General features: G+C 40.0%; 1 protein-coding gene across 5 annotated transcripts in view; it reads right to left on the reverse strand.

The window, feature by feature from the left end:
* TSNARE1 (t-SNARE domain containing 1) overlaps positions 1-24,935 on the reverse strand; it is a 956,130-nt gene that overhangs the window by 369,932 nt on the left and 561,263 nt on the right. The gene's annotated exons all lie outside the window — the stretch shown is intronic.

Genomic DNA, 24,935 nt, shown 5'->3' on the forward strand with positions numbered 1-24,935 from the left:
CCTCCATTGGTCATCTGGTTATTTAGGGCACCTTTTTGTGCCTTATTCATTATAAAAACAAGTCTAGCTCAAAACGTCTTAGTTTTAGTCCTGGACGGTTTTGTTTTTTCCCATTATGGCTGAAAAATGTCTAAGTCTCAGAAACGCCCAAGTCCCGCCTTGAACACGCCCCTGATACATCCCCTTGAGATTTGGACGTGTTTCTGACAGACTTCAAAGAACAATGTCTAAAAATAGGTTTTGAAAATGCTGATTTGGATATTTTTGTGAGAAAAACGTCCAAATGCTGCTTTATGCCACTTTTTAAATGTTTTTCTGTTTTGAAAATGAGCCCTATAGAGTACACTGAACCCCACTCTCTTCCTATTATAATTACGTAGGAAGAAAGGAATCCCATACATTGAAAAACAGCAAGATCTGCTGGCTGGAATCTGGGTACAAGGCATATTGAACGTCACAGGAAGATCATGCTCCCTGATTGAGGAATGTTAGAACAACAACTGAGCAAGAGCTGTCCCAAAATTCGAAGAGGAGAATAAATCTTTAGCACTGCCACAGCCTGGGCCAGATCTGGGGTGGGTGGCTTCTTTGCTAGAGGTGCCAATGATGCCCACCCCCACTCTCTTGGATGAATTGTGTTTGGAGAAGCAAATCACCAATCACAGCTTCTGGGCATGCATGTACTCATGGTGGGCTATATCAACTGAGGCCATGAGGTACTCCTCATTCATATTCATGCTTGAGGCTCCACATGGTGCTCCATCTCATACAGCTCTCTAAAAGATCACCAGGCTTGCCATACCTTAAACCAACAAACCTATGCAATACACCAGTGGTTCCCAAACCTGGTCCTGGAGGTACCCTAGCCAGCCAGGTTTTTATGATATCCACAGTGAATATCCATGACAGAGATTTGCATGCATTGCCTCCTTGGTATGCAAACCTCTCTCATGAATATTCATTGTGGATATCCTGAAAACCTGACTGGCTGGGGTGCCTCCAGGACCAGATTTGGGAACCACAGCAGTACAACAAAGAAAAATTTTAAAAATCCTTCCACATAAATTGATTTTTTTCTACACAACTCTCAAGCCTGATTTTTAACAAATTCTTTTTCATAATAATTCAAAAGTATAATTCACAATATCATATTTTTTGAGGATGCCATGAGCCACACACATGAAGTGGGAAAAAAGACATCAAAGCTATAACAGGGAACACAGAGGCCCATTTACTAAGCTGCGGTAAGAGCTAGCGTACACTCACCCCTGCTTAAAATGATTTACCATAGGATGCGCTCAGGTATCCTGTGATAAGTTTCAAATCAGCATGTGCTAATCGTGAACATATTTTAATTTTTTTTTTTTGTTGGAGGGCGCATGTCTAGGGGGCTGGAATAGGCGTTCCTGTTCTAATCAGTTAGCACCTCCGCATTACCATGCGCTAACTGATTAGCACAGTATTACCGTGTGCACCTTTATCACCTACAAAATAGGTGTCGGTGAGTGAACATAAGAATAACCATACTGGGTCAGAACAATGGTCCATCTAGCCCAGTATCCTGCTTCTAACAGTGGCCAATTCAAGTCACAAGTATTTGAAAGAATCCCAAATAGTAGCAAGATTCATGCCACTAATCCCAGGGACATGCAGTGGTTTTCTCCATGTCTATCTCAATAACAGACTATGGAAGTTCCCTCCAGGAACTTATCCAAACATTTTTTTAAGCACAGATAACTGCTAAAAACACATAAGTACATAAGTAATGCCACACTAGGAAAAGACCAAGGGTCCATCGAGCCCAGCGTCCTGTCCATGACAGTGGCCAATCCAGGCCAAGGGCACCTGGCAAGCTTCCCAAACGTACAAACATTCTATACATGTTATTCCTGGAATTGTGGATTTTTCCCAAGTCCATTTAGTAGTGGTTTATGGACTTGTCCTTTAGGAAACCATCTAACCCCTTTTAAAACTCTGCTAAGCTAACCACCTTCACCACGTTCTCCGGCAATGAATTCCAGAGTTTAATTATGCGTTGAGTGAAGAAATATTTTCTCCGATTTGTTTTAAATTTACTACACTGTAGTTTCATCGCATGCCCCCTAGTCCTAGTATTTTTGGAAAGTGTGAACAGACGCTTCACATCCACCTGTTCCACTCCACTCATTATTTTATATACCTCTATCATGTCTCCCCTCAGCCGTCTTTTCTCAAAGCTGAAAAGCCCTAGCCTCCTTAGTCTTTCTTCATAGGGAAGTCGTCCCATCCCCGTTATCATTTTAGTCGCCCTTTGCTGCACATCTGGCAACGAGTTAAACAGCTTAACTATTCAGTGAGTGAAAAAAATATTTCCTCCTGTTTGTTTTTAAAGTAGTACCATGTACCTTCTTTGAGAGTCCCTCTACTCTTTGTACTTTTTGAAAGAGTAAAAAATTGATTTATGTTTACCTGTTCTACACCACTCAGAATTTTGTAGACCTCTATCATATCCCCCCATAGCCATCTGTTTTCCAAGCTGAAGAATCTTACCCTCTTAAGCCTTTCCTCATATGAGAGGAGTTCCATCCCCTTAATCATTTTGGTTTCCCTTCTTTGAACCTTTTCTAATTCTACTATATCTTTTTTTTTTTATGATATGGTGACCAGAATTGCAAACAATACTTAAGCTGTGGTCACACCATGAAGTGATACAGAGGCATTATAAAATTATTTGTTTTATTTTCAATCCCTTTCCTAATAATCCCTAGTAGTTTGCTTTTTCTTGGCCGTTGCCACTCACTGGGCAGAAGATTTAAGAGTACTGTCCACAATGATACTTAGATCTTTTTCTTGGGTGTTGCCTCCTAGGTGGAACCTAGCATCAAATAACTGATTTGTTTTCAAGTTTCAAGTGTTATTAGTACTTGATATACTGCCTATGGAAGGTTCCGTCAAGGCGGTTTACAATAAAATATATATATTTAAAACTGTTTTGGATTATTCTTCTCAATGTGCATCACTTTACACTTGTCCACATTAAATCTCATCTGTCATTTGGATGCCCAGTCTTCCAAATTCCTAATGTCTTCCTCCACTTTTCACAATTGACATGTCTTTTAACAACTTTGAATAGTTTTGTGTTATCTGCAATTTTAATCACCTCATGCATCATTCTCATTTTCAGATCATTAATACATGTGTTAAATAGCACCGGTCCCTTTACATATCCTCGGAGCACTCCACTATTCACTCTCCTCCACTGAAAGAATTGGCCATTTAACCCTGCCCTCTGTTTTGTATCCATCAACCAATCCGCAATAGATCACTGCATCTATCCCGTGGGTTTATAATTTTCTCAGGAATCTCTCATGATGGACTTTGTCAAACACTTTCTCAAAATCTAGATACAGTACATTAACTGGCTCACCTTTATCCATGTTTATTCACGCATTCAAAGAAATGAAGTAAACTGGTGAGGCAAGACTTCCCTTATCTGAATCCATGTTGACTCTCTCCCATTAAACTATGTTTGTCTATGTGTTCAGTGATTATAATAGTTTTCACTATTTTGCCTGGCACTGACATCCCAGATCACCCCTGGATCCCTTTTTAAAAACAGGCATTGCATTCGCCATCCTCTAATCTTCAGGTACTATGGACAATACAGATCACTAACAGCAGATCTACAATTTCATATTTGAGTTCTTTCAAGTACTCTGGGATTTATACCATCCAGTCCAGGTGATTTACTACTCTTTAATTTGTTGATTTTACTCACTACATCTTCGAGCTTTAACAAAATTTCTTTCAGTTCCTCTGCATCATCACCCTTGAAAACCTTCTCTGATACAGGTACATTTCTTATATCTTCTTCATTAATGGCCGAGGCAAAGAATTCATTCAGTCTCTCTGCTATGTTTCTGTCCTCCCTGAGTGCTCCTTTTACGCCTTGATGATCTAACGATCCCACAGATCCTCTCAAAGTTTCTGCCTCTGATAAAGTCTTTGCCTCCGAGGCAAGTTTCTCTTTGTATTCTCTTTTGGCCGCCTTTACCAATGTTTTGAATATAACTTGCCAGTTGTTTCTTGTTTTCTTCATTTGGATCTTTTTTCAATATTCTGAAAAATGTTCTTTTTGTTCGAACAGCCTCTTTCACTTCTCTCTTTAACTATGTTGGCTATCCTTTGCTCTTCTTTCTATCTTTATTAATATGTGGAATACATCTGATCTGGGCTTCCAAAATGGTATATTTAAAAACAACATCCATGCCTGATTTAAAGTCCTAACCTTTGCAGCTCACGATAACACAGGTCGCTAAAACTTAGGTGCCAAAAAACTGAGCACGAAGCTAATATTCTATAACAGATTTGAGCTCCAAATCTATTATAGAATACCAGTAAGTTTGCAGTTACACACCAAACATAGGCACTGCCACTTATGCCATATCTATGGCTGGTGTAAATGGTGGTGCCTAAATGCAGCAGTTGGAAATGTTAAATGTATAAAGTGTGTGCAACAATACAAGGAATGCCCTGACATACACCCATGCCCCTCCCATATTAATGCCCTCTTTGCATTTGCGCATGAAATAAGTTAGGCAAACTCTTAATAGAATAGGGGTATAAGTCCCGTTACACGCACAATGGCAGATTAACACCAATTATTGGTACTTATCATCGATTTATGTTACACAAGTAACTGGCTCTATTCTAAAACTGTGTACCTAATTGTGCATCTAACTTTGGGTGTTATTTATAGACATTGGGGGTAAATATCTAGCTCAATTTTCCACTGCATCAAGCTTTGGCATTCTCTACAAGTTGCAGAGATGGTGCACAGTATACCAGCATGCATCTGCTTCTGCTTGCTGACTACATCAGACACATAGGAGAACAATTTCATAAAGAGGGCAATCACATTTAGGTGCCAAGAATGCATGTAAATAACCAGAACACTGGCAAACACATTTGTATAGGTGTACAAATGTGACAGTATTCCGGCTACATGCTAGGAATGTGCATTCGTCTGAATGACATTTCCCAAGTTTGTTTTGTGTCTTATACAAGTTTTGGTGACCAGTGTTTTGCTACACAGCATCCAATATTCCCAGGCAGTCTTCCATTCAGGAAGGAAACTTTGATCTTTTCTAAATGTATACCGCATATCCATACTGTTCATAAGGTAAAACTGGCTTGTTACAGAGCAGTAGTACAAGCATAACAGCATATTATCACACTTTTTTCTTTGCATATTTATTTTTAAGGAACCAAGCTGAGCAAAGAGCTGCAGCTAGAAAAAGAGAAAACAAGTTGGGTTAATGCAGATTTTCTTGAATAGTGATGATTCATTTTCTTGATTTACAGAAATGGCTTTAAATTAATTCTTCTTAGGTAACAGCCTTGGTGATATGTAAGGAGAAATTATGAATTGCACAGAAAGAGAGTAAACACAGGGTAACTGGCAGGATTGCTACCATATTAGGTATCACTTTAGCAATTCTATTAATAAAACTTTATATACCCTCTTTCTGGTAAAAAAAAAAAACCAACAACAATCAAGATAGTGTATAGTAACAGACAACACACAATAAGATGGCACAAATTATAACTACATATACTAAGACCCCATAACGCTACTATGGGTAAAAACAGCTTTTCAATTACTATGTTACATCCAAGTACAGATGTGAGTATACAGCCAAAAATGTTAATGCCTTGAAACTAGCTTACAAACTGATTCCTCCCAGGGCAGCGGATTCAAGTTACTTGATTTATGCATACGAATACAGTAATGAACCTCAGTCCTTAGCCAAAGAATACTGGGTATGATCTGAATGACTCAAATTTACTCTAAATGCTTACCTTAACATGTGCATTGTACAAGAGAAAGCTTCTTCCTAGAGCTCATAAGGGTATAAAATATAAAGGTAATATATGAACATTATTGGCCTGCCGCATATTTAAATATATTTAAACTATGCTTTGCTGCTGTTATTTTTGTTTCTGTTTTGATTATGCATTGGATTTATGTTCTGTACTTTCATTCTGGGTGTTAGGGAGGAGCGAATCACAAATTTAAACAAATAAAGATATACTTGGAAATTCTTTTCAATCAGGCAGGTGGAGCCAAATATAGTTGTTAATATTTCTATATGTTTGTGCCACATTTTCATGGTCCCTCTATTTCTTTGAACTTGAGGATCTTCTTTCTCTCTCTATGCTCTACAGAATAGTCACTTACCCCCTACCATTCCATTAGCAATGCTGCTTTTGTGTTTTCCTTCTTTTCCACCACATGTTTTTTCCATCTCTTGAAATGGGAATGTCCCTATTTCTCCTATTGCATTGCACTGCACGTCCTCATTGATAACTAAAGTTATCACAAAAAAATAAAAAAAGGCCAGACATGCCATTTATATAGAAAATTAATTAAATGTATTCACAAAACCATACTGATGACATTTAGGTTTCTAAGAGCCTTCAGGAAACAAAATGTCAGAAACATGGTATGTGAATAAATGTAATTAACTGTCAGCATCAGTGGCGTGTCTGGCCCTTTGCAGACATCTATGGAATAACTGAATGTCTCGTGAAGCCTGCCATTTTACCAAGTGTGCCACATTACACAGCTTCCTACCAGATGACAAAACTATTTTATCCATGAAATTTTCCCTTAACTTGATTATTCTTCGAGATCTCTAAGCATATGTATACAGGGAACTGTATTCAATGATACAATGGCAACTATATTCAAAATAGTTCAATGTTTAATTTTTGCTTTAGTTTCTATTGTTGGTTGTTTTTTTTTTTTTGACTCTCCCAAATTTCTTATAGTACATAAGAACATAAGAATAGTCATACTGGGTTAGACCAATGGTCCATCTAGACCAGTATTCTGCTTCCAGTAGTGGCCAATCCAGGTCACAAGTACCTGGCAGAAACCCAATTAATAGCAACATTCCATGCTACCAATCCAAGGGCAAGCAGTTGCTTCTCCCAAGGCAAGCTAAAAAAGCAAAAGAGTTCCTCTATAGTACAAGGAATAGTTATAATGTATTAGATAAGAAGGGGGTGAATTTCATTAAGGTGCTTAGCTGCATGACAAGCAGATTCTTTCATGCTCATGCAACTTGTAGTAAAATTTCAAAGAGACACTTGCTACATGTTATGCAAGTTCAAAAGAATCCATAATTTTGACCTGATGGACTATGCCTAAAGTCCCCAAACCCTTATCGGAGGTCACACTGGACCTTTCAGATCTCTGAAAGGGCAAAGGAGCTTGATCTGTGTGAGAAGGACCATTCTCCCCGCCCCCATAACCTCCTGCTCTGTGGCCTAATACAGCAGATGTAGTTGATGCTCAGGGACTGGCAATATGCATGTAACTAAACACAATGAACTAGATTCTATATATCACACCTAAAAACTCGGCGCCAAAATGAAATACAATAAGTGTATTCTATAAAGTATGCCTTAATATATAAGTACTTTATAGAATAAGCCTAAATTTCAGTGCAGTTTATATAATATGCCAAGCGCCCACTCGCATGGCCAAATTTAGTTGCAGGCAGTTACTCCAAGTAAAACTTAGTGTAAATCCCAATGCCTACATTAGGCGCGGACCGGGTGCATTAGATTTTAGAAACACCCATGACCCACCCATTCCACACCCCCTTTTCATATGTGCATCATGTTACAGAATACACGTAGACATTTCTGCAGTAATTCTAATTAATGCCAAGTAGTGTCAATAATTGCTTGTTAATTGGCTTAACTAAGTCGCGCACACAAATACATAATATGACTGTATTTATACCCACAACTTAAGTCGCGCTGTATAGAATCCAGGGGAATGTGTCCCATCCAGATTTGTCATATTGGGCTACATTCTATATATGACACCTGAAAATTCCATGAGGAAAAAAAATACACCTAGGAATATTCTCTAAAGTACACCTAAATTTTATAGAATAGGCTTAAAATTCCATGCGGTATATAGAATATGCTGAGCGCCTCTCCAGGCAACCAAATTTAGTTGCACCCATTTACACCATGTTTTATTTGGCATAAATCCTGATACCTAAATTAGGCACAGAGTGGGTATATTCTATAACAATGCGTATAGATTTTATGCACACACCCACCCCACCCATGGCCACACCCCTTTTCAACTATGTGACTTAGCATTTACGTGCATCATGTTACAGAATACGCTTAGCAAGTTGTGCACATAAATCTTAATGTCAATTAGTGCTAATTGCTTAACATCCAATTGACAATGCTGATTAGCTAGTTTACCAATTAAGTTACACGCATTGTTATAAAATACATTTCGATTTCCACGTGGACATTAAGGTGCAATATTTATAATCTGCCATATTCCTTCTTATTTTCTTTTTCAGAAAGCTTTAAAAACTTATTTGTTCTCTATATGGTTGAATAATTAATTAAAGACTGAATCTTTTTGTATTTTATCTTCATTTGAATGAAGAACTCTTGATTTAATCTGCTTTGAATCTGATATGGAAATAGGAGGAATATAAGGAACAGAATAGAATAGAATGTGTTTTCCATCCTTTGACCTCAACACACCTCCTGAATTGCCTCCCACTGTTCAATCTAGCTGGCTAACTCCAGCATTAGGCAGCAAGATCATTTAAAAATTACTTTCAAAGGACGACTATAGTGTCAAGGTAAACAGTTCCATTTAGTTTACTCTCATCCATTGTACAAAGATGTCACTGTCACCAGCAGAGGTGCCGCTCTTGAGGTGTATGCTCAGTTATGCCAGAGCAGCCAAGGATGTAATTTTTAAGAAAAAAATATATATTATGACAGTAAGAAACACCTCTATGAAGTGTTGTGAAATTGGCATCATTGCCCATACCCTTAAGGTATGACAGTGCAGGAGGTATTAGATGGAAGAGTGGGGTCTCAGTTAATCTAGAATCAACTAAAAGTCTCCTCAAGCTGATACTAGTTTCCAATTGTAGCTATCCAAATCACTCTGAAGAAACCAAAGAGTATGTCTGCAACTCATACATTAATGATGACTTTGGACTGAATGTAAACTATTCAGTTTACATTACGACCATATGCAACGGTAATAATGGAGACCACAACTTGAGTAGTATGTACAATTCAGGTCCCCACATCTTGAAAGAGATATAGCAGAATTAGAACAAGCAAGAGAAGGATGATCAAAATGACATGGAGGATGGACAACACCCTATGAGGGCAGGCTAAACAGGCAAGGACTCTTCAACTTGGAGAAAAGACAGCTGAGAGGAGATCTGACAGAGGTCTATAAAATCAAGAGTGGGGCAGAATGTGTAATCACAATGTCATGGATTCAGTTATGGTGTGTCCTTGGGCTATAGCTGGAGCTGTGGCAGACAAGTCACCTGGGCTGGCACAAGGCAGGTGTCAGAACAAGACAGGACTAGACAAGGAAAGACAGAAGTAACAAGGTACAAAAGAAAAGACAAGAACCGGATCCAGGCAAGGCAAGCAAGGCAGAGGATCTAGAACTGGAACCCAGAAAGGAGAACTGGAACCCAGAAAGGACAAGGCAAGACTTGGAACTAGATTAAAACTGGGACTGGGCCCCAGGCAAGACAAGGCAAGGCAGAACAAGGCAAGACACAGAGCAGACTATCAAAAAACTCCAAAACAGCCCAGAATACGGCCGCCAGACTCATATTTGGAAAAACTAAATATGAAAGTGCAAAACCCCTAAGAGAGAAACTTCACTGGCTCCCTCTTAAGGAACGCATTGCGTTCAAGATCTGCACGATTGTACACAAAATCATTCACGCAGATGCCCCAATCTACATGCTAAACCTCGTGGACCTACCTCCCAGAAATGCCACAAGATCATCCCGCAAATTTCTCAACCTGCACTTCCCCAGCAGTAAAGGACTAAAATACAAGCTGATGCATGCTTCTACCTTCTCTTACATAAGCACGCAGTTATGGAATGCATTACCTACAGACCTTAAAACAATCCACGAAATAAACAACTTTCGCAAATCTCTGAAGACATATTTCTTCAACAAGGCATACAAAGAGAACCCACAACCATATTAATCCACCTCACCAACCACCCAGTTATGAAAACCCACCTTCTATACTTACCCGCCTAACACTCTCCTTCTTTCTCCCCTTCACTTAATCTTTGCACATCACTAATTGTATCTGATATCCTGTATGACAATGTCATAACAAAACTATGTAAGCCACACTGAGCCTGCAAATAGGTGGGAAAATGTGGGATACAAATGCAATAAATAAATAAATAAACAAACAAACAAACAAATAAATAAACTAGATTAAAACTGGGTCCAGAAAAGGGCAAGGCAAGGACAGGACTGGACTTGAAAAGGTGAGACAAGGCAAGGTTAGGCACAACTGGACAAAGCAGACAAGCAAGACAGAATCTGGATCCAGACAAGACAAGAAAGCAAGGCAAAGGGCTAAAACTGAACCCAGACAGGAACACGGCAAGACATAGGAACAAGGCTAGAACTGGTTCAGACATGGCCAGGCAAGGCAGAGCTGGATCCAGACACAAGAAAGAGTAAAACAAGACAATGCACAAGACTCGGCAAACAAAGCGAGACAAGAGCTAGGCAACAGGAACAAACAGAAGCAAGATTATAGACAAGGTAGTAGCCAGACTTGGCTTGGCAGGAACAGGAACCAGGAACAGACTTGGCATGGCAGGAACAGGAATCAGGAAAGGAACTTGTCTTGACAGGAACAGGAATCAGGAACGGAGCTTGACTGTAGCAGGAGCCAGGAACAGAGCTTTGGCTGTAGCAGGAGCCAGGAACGGAGCTTTGGCTGTAGCAAGAACCAGGAATAGAGCCTTGGCTTTAGCAGAAAGCAGAAATGGGGTTTGGCAATAGCAGAAAGCAAGAACAGGGTTTACCTGTAGCAATAGTGAACCGCAGGGCTAGACTAAAGCAGGAGCAAGAAACAGTCAAAATGTAACAGAAACCAGTAGCAGGCTTACAGGAACAAGGTTTAGGAACAAGACTCAGAGAAACACAGGCAGGAACAGGAGCAAAGCTTCCAGAACAAGGTTTACAGAAGCCAGGCTTTCAGGTACAAGACTCATAGAAACACAGGTAGGCAAGAAAAAAAACTACACAGGAGTAAAGCTTCAGGAAAAAACTAAAAGGTGTACAGAAGCAAGGCTTTCAGGTACAAGACTCATAGAACACAGGAAGGCAGGAACAAGACTACATGGGAGTAAAGCTTCAGGAATAAGGTTTACAGAAGCAAGGCTTTCAGGTACATGGTTTCAGAAACAAGACAAACAAGAACAAGCAAGACTCACAGGAACAAAGCTGGGCAGCAATCAAGGCCTGCAGGAATAAAGTCAAGTAGGAATTGGATCCAAACAGGGAACACAAAGACAAGGTTAAGAGACCTCTTGCAAAGGCAAAGCATGAAAGTTCCAAGGTGCATTATAAAGGACTTTCTCAAGACTTGGAATGAGGCTTGGAAGCAGGAACTCCAGAGCGAAGCTTGGATAACAGGGAAACCAGAGTGACGCTTGGATGCAGGAAAACAGGCAGCAGATGTATCAGGGCAGGGAAAAGACAGTCCAGAGAAGCCACAGAGCCAGATCACTGGAAAAAAGGTAAGTCTGGACCAGGGGTACGGCCACAGCTGTGATACACAAATTGGTTGTTTGCTCTTTAAATGTTCAAAGACTAGGGGACACACCATGAACTAAATACCACATTTAAAACATATTGGGGAAAAAAACTTTTTTTGACTCACTGCATAATTAAGCTTTGGAATTGTTTGGAGGAATGACTGCAGAAAAAGTCCACACACTATTAAGCTAGACTTGGGAAAATCCATTGCTTTCCCATTTTTATTTATAAAGTTTGCAAAGGGGAAAATACATTGCTGATCTCTGGGGATAAGCAGCATTGAATCTTGCTACTTTATTGGATCCTGTCAAGTATGTATGATCTGGATTGGCCACTGCTGGAAAAGAGATTCTGGGCTTGAATGACCTTTGGATTCACTCAGTATGGCAGTTTTTAAGATCTAATGTAATACCTTTATCACACGTTCTAGTTAGTTTTAACTCAGTTTGTCAGTAAGGCCCTAAATAGCAGTTTTAAAACCATTCATTTTTAACTCAAAATAGTAACTGCTGAATGTGATTTATCTTCATTTTATTAACAAGTAATGCTATTATAAAAAGAACACTCTAGTTACACGTTATTGAATGACAAGGATAATGTCATCTTCCTTGAGAACAAGAGCTTTTACATTCAGCCTTCCATTGGAAAGTGCATATTTAATTTTGCTAAATTAGTTTCTTAATACCATCTGATAACATATATAACTTGTTTCTCTCTCAAACTATAAGGAGAGAGAGAGAGACACACACACACACCTCATTCTTTTGAGCGAGGTATGTGTATCTCCATCTCTCTCTCTCATACACACAAACACGTATATACACAAACAAATGACTGTCTAAAATAAGCCCCTGACCTTTTCAATACTTTGTAAATGTATTTCACTGGTGGTCGAGAAATAATTTTTTTTTAATTTAAGAGTATTGATCAATTCTGTGATTTGAAAGAGTCAAATAAGCAGTAATCCAGTTCACATTTTTACATTTGACTCATGTGGCTGGGTACAATCCTCAATCATAAATTAGCAACCTTGCATTTCTGATGCAAGCCATCTCCTATGTTCCAGCTTAGTAAGGTAGAGAGCAAATTTTTTGTGGATTAAGTGGCTTTTTCTGTGAGTTTTAGAAGCAAGAAAAGTGGATGGGTACCCATAAATTCATCAGTCCACATTCTATTAGCATGCATTTAAAAATTTAGTGCAGGCAAAATCAATATAACATGCATTCTTGTAAGAATCCAATTTTACAATACAGTATCATAAACATACTGGGATAGCTATGGATGTTGAACATTATCTTTATTAACACCTACATTGTATTAATTTTCTTAAAGTTCCCTCAGTGGATCCTTTGCTTACATTCAAGCGTTATCTTTCTGAAATATTGAAAATGCCTGAGCAATCCTATCCACCAGAATCACAGATTTTACATCATTTGTTATAAATTAGACTAACCAGATAGTAGAGCTTGACCATGATGACTCATTTGATGTATTAAATTTAACGCAGCCTCTAGAAGGTGATACTAAAGAGGTTAAACCTTTAACCCTAATTGTTAATTTTCAGTTGGTACCCGACCATGATTGGGTTCTGAAACCATATCTTTGTCACTGAGATGAGTTATGTCTCAATTGCAAGATAAGGATCTTTCCAGATGTAGCCAGGGCTATGCAGAGGTGACGTCAACAATCTCTTAAGCTGAGACCACTTGAGTTACAACTAGGGGGCCTTTTTGGCTTAATTTTCCTTATGTTATCAAGTTAAATTCCCTGAAATATGTATTCATTTACCCAGATCATTTAGACAGATTTCTGAGTTCCAAGATTGTTGGATCACCTTCATGTCTGGTTTTTAACTTAGTAACTTCTACTCCATGATAGTAAGGAATAACCTGGGCCTTACTAAGGGCCCTGTTTGCTAAGCCGCGTTATCCGACATTGCTGCCTGGATGTCCAACCGCCACCTGAAACTGCATATGGCCAAGACCGAGCTTATTGTCTTCCCACCCAAACCCACTTCTCCTCTCCCTCCACTCTCTATCTCAGTTGATAACACCCTCATCCTCCCAGTGTCATCTGCCCGCAACCTCAGAGTCATCTTCGACTCCTCCCTCTCCTTCTCTGCGCATATCCAGCAGATAGCCAAGACCTGTTGCTTCTTCCTCTATAACATTAGCAAAATTCGCCCTTTCTTCTCCGAGCACACCACCCGAACTCTCATCACCTCTCGCCTTGACTACTGCAACCTACTCCTCACTGGCCTCCCACCTAGCCTTCTATCCCTCCTTCAGTCCATTCAGAACTTTGCTGCACGTCTTATCTTCCGCCTGGACCGATATACTCATATCACCCCTCTCCTCAAGTCACTGCACTGGCTTCCGATTAGGTACCGCATACAGTTCAAGCTTCTCCTACTAACCTACAAATGCACTCGATCTGCAGCCCCTCCCTACCTCTCTACCCTCATCTCCCCCTATGTTCCTACCCGTAACCTACGCTCTCAAGACAAATCCCTCCTTTCAGTACCCTTCTCCACCACCGCCAACTCCAGGCTCTGCCCTTTTTACCTCGCCTCACCCCATGCTTGGAATAAACTCCCTGAGCCCATTCGCCAGGCCCCCTCCCTGCCCATCTTCAAATCCTTGCTCAAAGCCCACCTCTTCAATGTCGCCTTCAGCACCTAACCACCATACCTCTATTCAGAAAATCTAGACTGCCCAACTTGACATTTCGTCCTTTAGATAGTAAGCTCCATTGAGCAGGGACTGTCCTTCTTTGTAAAACTGTACAGTGCTGTGTAACCCTAGTAGCACTCTAGAAATATTAAGTAGTAGTAGTAGTAGTAATATCCCTATAGGCGCCTACATGGTCAGCACGCGCGCTAATTTTAGGCGTGTTAAAAATGCTAACGCCCCTTAGTAAACAGGGCTCTAAGACTACTTTTCTTTTGCTTTTGTTATTTGAGAGAGATATATTTCTTTGTATTGTGCCTTGTCCCACTAGAACTGTGGCCTGGAAGACTGAGCAGTAATAGTTATTACCTGCTTCTTTTATTTTTCTTTTAACTGTAATTTGTGATATTGCTATGTCTTTTTTCTGTATCATAAGTATTTCTTGGATATGTATTTTCAAATTCTTTATAAATAAAAATTATTTAAAAAACCACAAATGAGTGAAACAAAAATATCTGAACATGGGGGGGGGGGGGGGGGGGGGAGGGGGAAGGTCAAGAATCTGATATCCCTAACAGATATCAAATCAGTATCCAAATCCCAATAACTCTGGCCTGATTTCACCCTTTCTTTCCCCATCTCCTCTTTTGTCTCTCTCTTCTTTTCTTCCCTAACTCTGTCTCTTGTCCCTATTATCCCCTGGATTTCCATTCCTGTTTTTTCTTTTATTATTTTCACTGTAAATCATCTTTCTGTGCCTTGTTACAAATAGTAGTATATCAAGAGGCGTATTTTCAAAGCACTTAGACTTATAAAGTTACATAGTAGCCTATGGAACTTTATACATCTAAGTGTTTTGAAAATGAGCCCTCAAGTCATTGTAAATAAATAAGGGACTGTTATGATTCAGGGTAGTGAGCCTTTGGTACGTAGTGGAAGTCTATTATAGACTGAACCCCAGTTGCAGAATCATAATAGGCCCACAACTGGGTAAATGTCTAGAACTAGACAACAGCAGAGATGACTGAGCAATCAAGCCGAAGTGGTCCCGGAACTCAAAGACACACAGAAGCTGGCTGCTTCTCCAGAACCCACTCACACACAATGAAGTGTAAGGCCGCTGGAACTCCCACACACACAATGAAGCGCAAGGCTACTGGAACCCACACACACCATAAAGCGCAAGGATGCTGGAACCCACACACATCATGAAGCAATGAGGAAAGGCTAAAGCGGCTAGGGCTCTTCAGCTTGGAGAAAAGGCGGATGAGGGGAGATATGATAGAGGTCCATAAAATAATGAGTGGAGTGGAACGGGTAGTTGTGAAGCATCTGTTTACACTTTCCAAAAATACTAGGACTAGGGGGCATGCGATGAGGCTACAATGTAGTAAATCTAAAACGAATCGGAGAAAATATTTCTTCACTCAATGTGTAATTAAACTCTGGAATTTGTTGCCAGAGAATGTGGTAAAGGTGGTTAGCTTAGCGGAGTTTAAAAAAAGGTTTGGATGGCTTCCTAAAGAAAAAGTCCATAGTCCATTATTAAATGGACTTGGGGAGAATCCACTATTTCTGGGATTAGCAGTATAGAATGTTTTGTACTTTTTTGGGATCTTGCCAGGTATTTGTGACCTGGATTGGCCACTGTTGGAAACAGGATGCTGGGCTTGATGGACCTTTGGTCTTTCCTAGTATGGCAATACTTGTGTACTTATGTAAAGGTTGTGGAACCCACACGCACGGTGAAGCATAAGGCTCCTGGAGCCAACACGCATGATGAAGTACAATGCTGGTGGAACCCACACACATGATGAAGCACAAGGCTGCTGGAACCCACACACACTGACAGACACTGGAAGTGTTGCAGGAACCCACTCACACAGGCACTGGAAGCGTTACAGGAATCCACTCACACAGACAGATGCCAGAAGAGTTACAGGAATCCACTCTTACAGACAGTGAGATCAGCTGTACTGGAATCCGCTGCGCAGTGAAGAACAGTGGCTGTTGGGCAGGCAGGAGGAACATTGTCTCAGGACCCAGAGAAGGGTGGCAAGAAGGGTTGCTTTGATGCAAGAGTTTCTAAGTCTGCTTACAATGGAGTTAAATGCCCCACTCTGCGTTTGACACCATTGGTGGTGTGCCGGTGTCCAGCTGGCTCGGGTCCCACGGTGCTTATCAGACCGCTGATGCTGCTGCTGACTCCAGAGTCATGGTAGGACTGTGACAGGGACCCAAGTTCAAGTCATGACTGATTTAGATCTAACATTAACATCTGGATTTGTATTTTGCTATCACCTTTCAGTTCTAAGCAGATTATAGACATCATAAAGAGACCAGAGCAGACCTCTGGGAATTATATTAAACCACTTAAAAATTAACAAAGCCAGCTTATAATACATGTTTCTTAAATAAAAAAAGTTAGTCTAGCATCTTGAACAGCCAGAGATTTCTCAAAGAACAGCCAGAGATTCCTGTAACACTTCCAGTGTCTGTGTGAGTGGGTTCCTGCAACACTTCCAGTGTCTGTCAGTGTGTATGTGGGCTCCTTTTGCCCTTAACTGAAGGAAAGGTGAAACAAATTAGCACTATCGCATCTCCCAGTTCTAAAAGAGGTTGTGAAGCAAAAGTGGGCAAGAAAATAGCTAGGAATCAAGCCTTGCAATGTTTTAAAAGAAAACAAGCTAATTAAAACAACATACTCTAGCTTTGATTGGTAACCAATGAAGTATCATATCAGACCTGGTTGGCAGATTTAGATTCAGTGCCATCTGCATTAGTTGACAATTAGCTATGATTGGATAAATGAAACTAAATAAAATCTTTTCACCCTTTCCCTTTTCTCTATTTGGAAGGAAAAGCTGAGCCTTCCCCAGGACAAACGCTCATGGAAGAGTTTCCCTTTGGAAATCCCACTGGTGTGCACAACATGGGTATGATGCGCCTGTTTACTTGTATGTCTGCATGGGAAGAAGTATGTACCCTGAAGTTATGAGCAGAGATTTTAAAATGCAATCACTTGCCTACTTTGCCTTCCTCGTGATTAAAAGTAGACTTTTGCTTACAATGAGTTGGGTGCTGGGAAAAAGAATAATGAAATGATTTTTACATGGGTAAAAACATGTCATGGTTAAATCTGAGTTTAATCCAAACAACTTGACCTAGATAATTTCTATCACAAGTATATGTACAATGCAACAGTGAACTGAATGCACTTGAGCTAAATGTGAACATTCATATACAGACTATGCAGGACCTTTTTTTCTGGAAAGCTATAATCATAGGACAGCCATTCTTTATCAATACAGACTTCCAAAATGGATATTACAAAGTAAAATAAAATAAGCCTTCGCATTACTGGGTGCAAGGAAGGAAGGTGGCATACTACTTTAATCCATGCCAGTTTACTGAATTGTCTATCCACAGTAAAGGACCTTTTTACAACGCTGCGATAAGCAGTAACGTGCTTAACATAGCAAAAAAAAAACCCTGCATATCACAGTGCTCACTGAATTACAGTTCCACGGTAATTCTGTCATGTGCATACTCTACCCACATGCTAAAAAAAATAATATTTAGTTTTTGGCGCAGGGGTCATGTCTGGAGAGCAGAGAATGGGTGCACCCATGCTAATTAGTTAGCACATGTACACTGCCGTGCACTAACCGATTAGCACAGGTTTAGCGTGCAAGTCCCTACCGCCTACAAAAGAGGTGGCAGTAAGGGCTCACACGCTAATGGAAAATTAGTGTGCAGCCATTAATGGAAAAATCTGAAAATTGTCCATTTTACCCCTACAGTAAAAACAGGCTCAATTTATGGAAAGACCAGTGTAATGGCGTGCCAAGGACCATTTTTTGTATCAGCTTTCTAATAGGGCCCTCAAGGGGCAATGTTCATTTTACAATACACCACCTAACTAAATGATTTATTTGCTTTTGGTCTTTAAGAAGGATGCTGGGATCATACCTACACTGGAAACCAATGGTGAGTCATTATCAAGATCTTAAACTTGATCTGGAAGCAGATTGGAAGCCAATGTTGTCATATCAATATGTGTCACAAGGTTTGATTTTTTTGGCATCACAAACGAGCTTAACACAAGTTATAAAATGTTTTAACTGATAAAGGGGACCCCTGCCAAGAGAGAGTTACCATAGTCCAACCAGTTAACAATCGGAACATGCAATAATGTTTTAAGCGCTAAGAACAACAAATGATTTCCTAACAACTAAAAAAATATGAGAATGAAAATAAAGTTTAGAATTAAAAAGAGGTCCCCAAAGATAAAATTGAATTCGCAACTAGAATCTGGAAATTTCAAATACTTGGATTAAATGGTGGTGGCCTGTTATTTCAAGAAATCTATGTCGTGTCCGAGTTCTGTGGGTTGAGGATCAGCTGATGTGTACCTATCCAAATGATCTTTTCTAAATTAGATTCCAAACATTATTGAAAACTCTATAATAATGAACGGTCTATTGCAAGCACAAAAGTGGGCACTTATCCCAAGATCTTGAATTAGAGTAGCCAGAGGTGCAATTAACATATTAAATAAAGTTGAACATAAGATCAACCTTTGTGGAACAACATATGAAAGAGGATAACTTGAAGAGACAGAACCATTAAAGCAAACCTGAAAAATATGTTGACACTGTCAAACCAGTCTCTTCAAGGCATGCTAAAAGGATGGTTGATGGCATCAAAATCTGCACGTAAATCTAATCAGAACATCCCTAAGGGAATCCAAATAACAAACAGTTTTATTAAGGATAGCCAAAGCAGTCCATGCGCAATGGCCACAACAAAACTCTGACTGATGATGGTGAAAAAAGTTATTAGTATGGAAAAACTAATGATTTGTTGGGTAGGTTAGACACGGCTTACCCAAACAGTGTAAATCCAAATTATACTTTTTAAACTGTGGATGTATTATTGCATGTTTCTATGATGTTGGAACTAATCACTGGCTCAGATTGGTGTTAACTAGTTCCAAGAGTATGGAGGCCAAAAGGAAGTTAGCAGTTCATCAGTAAGCAAGGAAGAATTTCATCTGCTAAAAGATAGATTCTGAGAAATTTACTGAACTGACTTTTTAAATCCAAACTGAGAAGAGCAAAAAGCAAATGAGCTCTGATAAGTTCCAAAGGAAACAGAGCCAACACCAATATTACCTATATTACCTATATTCCTGAAAATACAACCTTCCAATATACATTTTAGGACACGCTTAAGACCTATCTATTTGAAGATTAAATGTAATTATGTATTATGTTTCTGGTTTTGTAAACCTTTCGCCTTAATGTTTTGGGATCTTCTCTTATGTAAACCGCCATGAATCCAGTTTAGGAATAGCGGTTGGTATAAAAGAACCAGACAGAATAGAACAGAATGAAGTGGAGAAGGAATGAAACTGGGGGGGGGGAATCAGTAATCTCTGGGGTCAATTTGTCATGATAGCTCAGGACCTTCTGTATTAAAAAAAAAAGAGCAAGCACTAATGGTCCAGATGAATAATTGTAGAAACAATTTTCAGAGGGAAGAAGCCTTCCAACTAATGAATAAGTTTTTCTATAGGAGGATTTAGCCTACTTAACCTTTACTTTAGCCTGAAAATTCCTACAAGTAGTAAGGTTTAAGCTGGGCAGATCATTGCTCCAAGGATACTCAGCATGCTGTACCTGCCTAAGTTCCCTTAATTCTAATGTGAGCCAGGGGTTTTAAACTTCCTATGCTTCAAAGGAGCAAAATTGTTCAATTCTCCTTAAGGAGAATGGACCAAACAGGCAATTTCTCATAGTGACAATCCCTGAGAAGTATCAGAGAAAGGTACACTCCACTGCGAATAAATCCTTATCAAAAGTGCCATCTTCTAGTAGACTTGATAGAATCCTGAGAAGTAGATTTGTGGAAGGGGAAGTACAAATGAAAAAGGACCAAAAAATGGTTTGTTTGAGATGATAACCTTCAAACAGAATGGTGGGGATTATTCAAAAAAAAGGGGTGGGAAGGGGTTGTCCCTTCTCTAGCAGATCTAGAAAAAGTTGACAAAAAATGATAAAGGAGATAAAAAAACCTCTCTTGTGAAGAAAGGCTAAACAGGTCAGAGCTGTTCATCCTGGAGAAAAGACAACTGAGAAGGGATATGACAGAAGTTTGTAAAATCATTACTATGGTGCAATGGTTAAATGGGAAATGGTTGTTTTAACATTTCAAATAACACAAAAACAAGAGGACACTGAAACTAATGCCCAGCAGATTGGAAACAAATTACTGAAAAATATTTGTTTTCATGCAGCCCCTAATTAAGCTGTGGAACCTGTTGATAGAGAATGTGGTCAACACAACTAATACAGTGGGATTCAGAAGAGATTTAGAGAAATTCCAGAAAGTATAATCCATTAAAGTAAGTATTAGCCAGATAGACTTGTGGAAGCCATTGCTCATTCCTGGAAATTAGCTATGAGAAATACATCTGCTGAGTACCTGTGACCTGGACTGACCCCTGTTAGAAACAGGATGCTGGATTTAATGACCTTAGACTGACCTGGCATGGATTTGTTAATATAAGAACATAAGAATATTCTAACCCAGATCATCCAAGGAGGAACCAGTTGGTCCCCAATGCCAGGCAATAATGACTTGGGTGTCCGTTGTCCAATATGATTAACAGAAGAAGATATAAACAGCAGAAGGAAGAAGGTGTTGATGCATCTGTTCAAGTCATTGGTGAGGCCCCACTAGGAGTACTGCTTTCAGTTTTGGAGGCCATATCTTGCTTAGGACTTTAAAAAACTTGAAGCAGTTCAGAGAAAAATGACAAAAATGGTGTGAGTATTACGCCATAAGACGTATGAAGACAGATTGAGGATCTGATGATGTATACCCCGTAGGAAGGGAGAGGTAGGGGTAATAGGATACAGAGAGTCAAATATTTGAAAGGTATTAATCTACAAACGTTTTCCAGAGACGAGAAGACAGTAGAACTAGAGGACATGAATTGAGATTGCAAGGGGCAGACTCAGAAATAACATCAAAAAGTACTTTTTCACAGAGAGGTGGTAGATGTCTGGAATGTCCTCCCACATGAGGTGGTGGAGATGAAAACGTTGATAGAATTCAAAAATGTGTGGGATAAATATAAAGGAATCCTGCATGGAATGAGAATGGAACCAAACAAACTTAGCGGTGCTTAGATGGCAACTCCACTAATTGGGAGGCAAAGCCAGTACCAGGCAGACTTCTATGGTCTGTGCTCTGATCATAGCTGGACAGATTTGGATGGGCTGGAGTGGGGCTTTTATAACAACCTTAGTAGTTGGAGAACAAGGCCAGAGCGAGGCAGACTTCTATAGCCTGTACCCTGACAACAGCAAGGACAAATTGAAATCAAGTATACATATGTAGTATTGCATCAGACATTGTGCTATGAGTTTATTTTGTTTGGGCAGACTGGACGGACCATAGGGGTGTTTACCTGCATCATCTACTATGTTAATATTTATGTTAGCTTTCCTGGTGGACTCCAAATCCAACCCTCTTTAGAGTCACCAAGTTTTGTGTTTGTTTTTTAAAGCAGAATAAAACAGGCTCATTTTCTATTTTGAATTACCTCTCGTTTCCTACTGCCTTTTATTTAAAACTTTACATCCTAAAAAAACCGAGCCCTTTATTTTTGGGTTTATTATACATTTTGTAACATATTAACATACCATAAGAAGATGGAGAAAGAACAACATGGCCAATCAAGTCTGCCCAGGAAGGTTGTTAGTGTTGTACCCGGGGCACAGTGTCGGTTACTTTCCCAATGATTTCTTTGAAGTGCAAAAGTAATTACACAGCTGAAATGCTCCATACTTGGTTTATGTTATCATGCCTTTTTAGAATCCACTCTGGCCGACATTCAGCCGGCAAAGGTCAGCGTTTTTTATGTCTGCTACTGGCTGTATTCCTGGATATTGAATGCCAGGCCATGTCCAGGCAATGACACTGAATATCTGGTTGCATGTTGGCCGCTAAAACATATGCAGTTAAGTGCAATATTGAGCACTTAACATAAATGCCCACAAGTTAGCCGGTTTAAGCTCAGGTGCTAACCATGAATATTCAGCGTCACTAACTGGTTAAGTACCGCTGAATATTCATAGTTAGCTACAGACAAGCGATTTAAATGGCCAGGAGCTTATTGGGGCTGTTTAAACAACTTTGAATATTGGGACAGACTGTATATCCCACTCCTTTTTGAATGAAAACACCATTTTTATTTTCACACTTCCACTACCTTTTTTCAGGAGGGCATTTTAGGCATTCACCAACCATTCCATTACAAAATATTTCCTGAGGTTGCTTTTGATTCTACCCCTCAATAGCTTCATATAATGTCCTCTAGTTTTACACTTCTCATTTGGAAAAGGCTTGTTTGTTTAATAATTTCTTCCAAGTATTTAAAGGTCCTTATCATATCCCCCTGTTCCTTCTCTCCTCTTGGGTACACATATTTAGTATCTTCTGATGGAGACCTCTTACTATTTTGGTCATTTTCCTCTGAACAGACTCTATATCTTGCACCTCAAAACTGCGTACACAATTTAATTGACAAATGAGCCATTTAGCACCAATGGGCGCTAATAATTAATTATCGGTGCTATCTGGCATTGATTTAAATTGTACGTTGTAAGGATTATGAGGCTGTCCTACCCTGGTTAGGCCCCTAGAGGGCGCTGACCCCCCTAAAATGTCCAGGGAGAAGGGCTAGGTGAGTCAAAGGGGAGGTATAGATGGAGCTCGCTAGGACCGGGGAGAGTCCTGGGGGTGGAAACAGGTGCAGCCGGTTATGGGCTGGGTCCTGTTTGCCATTAAACCCTTAATACCCCACCTGGGAAAAGGGGAGAAAGTGGGGGGAGAGCTGGCAGCTGAAGAAGAGAGCTGGAGCTGGGAGCTGGTGGCTGGAGCTGGAGATCCCCAGGTGAAGTACTGGCTGAGCCCTTTTGACTTGTGGTGAACAGGGTGCAAGGCAGGGAAGCTGGCTGGGGTAAGAAGGCCCTAGAGTGCCAGGATAAGAACTATGGGTTCAGAGAGCTACTGTGTGTCCCAGATGCCAAGGCTGTGTTTAGAACAGTGAAGAGAACTACTGTGTGTCCCAGATGCCAAGGCTGTGGTTAGAACAGTGAAGAGGTACTGTGTGTCCCAGAGTTAATATTGAGAAGAGACTGGGTGTCCTGGACTGAGCTAGTACTGAGCCAAAATGCCAGTGGGAAAGGGCTCAGGGGGAAGAAATAAAGGGACATGGGACTGTGCAAGAAGAAATGTTTAAACTGGAAGATTGCACTGAGAGGAAGAAAGGAAATGGTTAAGCTGGAAGAACTGTTGAGCTTGTGAAAGTGTTTTAAGCTAAGAGAGGTGTGCCCCATGGGCTGAAATAAAGATTTGTATGGAAGAAATCCTGTTGATAAGACCTGACTCTGTTTGCTTTTTTTGAGAACCAGGTCACCCCGAGTAAAAAGGGGTAGGATCTGAATTTGCATAAAATCTGCATACTAAGAACCAGCTCACCCTGAGTGAAAGAGGGACCTGGGAGCCTGAGGTGAGAGCTCCATCCTCACAATTCCTCACAGTAGTCTCATCATGTTTACAACGTGCATCTTTAGGCGCCAGGATCCATAAGTAAGTTTTACGCAAGGGAGAGTGGCCATGAGAGGGGCATGGGTGGATCAGGGGCATTCCTGGAATTTGCACTCAGTATTTCAGAGGGAGAAATTAGGTGTGAGAATTTACAGCTTCAGTTAGTTTAAATCCTTGCCCCCAAGGACCCAGCACCAAATGTTATTCCATAAACGGCGCTCAGCTCTGAGCGCCGTTTATAGAACAGCACTTACTGCTAATTTTTATTGGCACCTAAATTTGGGCCATTTATAGAACTGAGTCCTTTATGTGCTTAGTGAGATAAGGCCTCCAAACTCAACACAGTACTCCAAGTGAAGCCTCACCAATGTCCTGTATAGTGGCATTATGACCTCTTCCTTTCTGCTCATTATGCTTTTAGCTATGCAGCCTAATATGCTTTTGGCTATAGCCACCAACTTGCTGCATTGTCTCACCACCTTGAAATTATAAAACACTACCACCTCAAGATATCTTTCTTGCTCCATGCTCATCAGCCTTTTAACTCCCATTGCATACAGTTTCTTTAAACTTTTGCACCCCAAATGCATCACTCTGTACTTCCTCACATTACATCTTTTTGGCAACCAGCAGCCAAGTGGCTAATAGCAAGTCAATACTTATTTGGACAACTGTTTATATCACATGACCATCAAAACATATAAGCAGTATATCAGAAATTCTGTGACTACTGTCAAATATAAAAAAAGTTTAAGACTAACAGGTTTGAATTTGTATTGTTTTTGCTTTAAGAGTTAATTTTATTGTTATTTTTTTAAACAGCAGCAGCTATTCAAATGACCTCTTTTCACAGGGATTATGCTACTCTAAGTCACTTGTATGCTTTAAAACTGAATAAAATAAGAATTATGTGAATCAAAAACTTAAGCAGATCAATGCTTTTGATATGATATACCTCTAACAAGGGTTGGACCTATTACCAGATGGACTAGGC

This window comes from Microcaecilia unicolor, chromosome 1, assembly GCF_901765095.1.
Source record: "Microcaecilia unicolor chromosome 1, aMicUni1.1, whole genome shotgun sequence".
Lineage (NCBI taxonomy): Eukaryota > Metazoa > Chordata > Amphibia > Gymnophiona > Siphonopidae > Microcaecilia > Microcaecilia unicolor.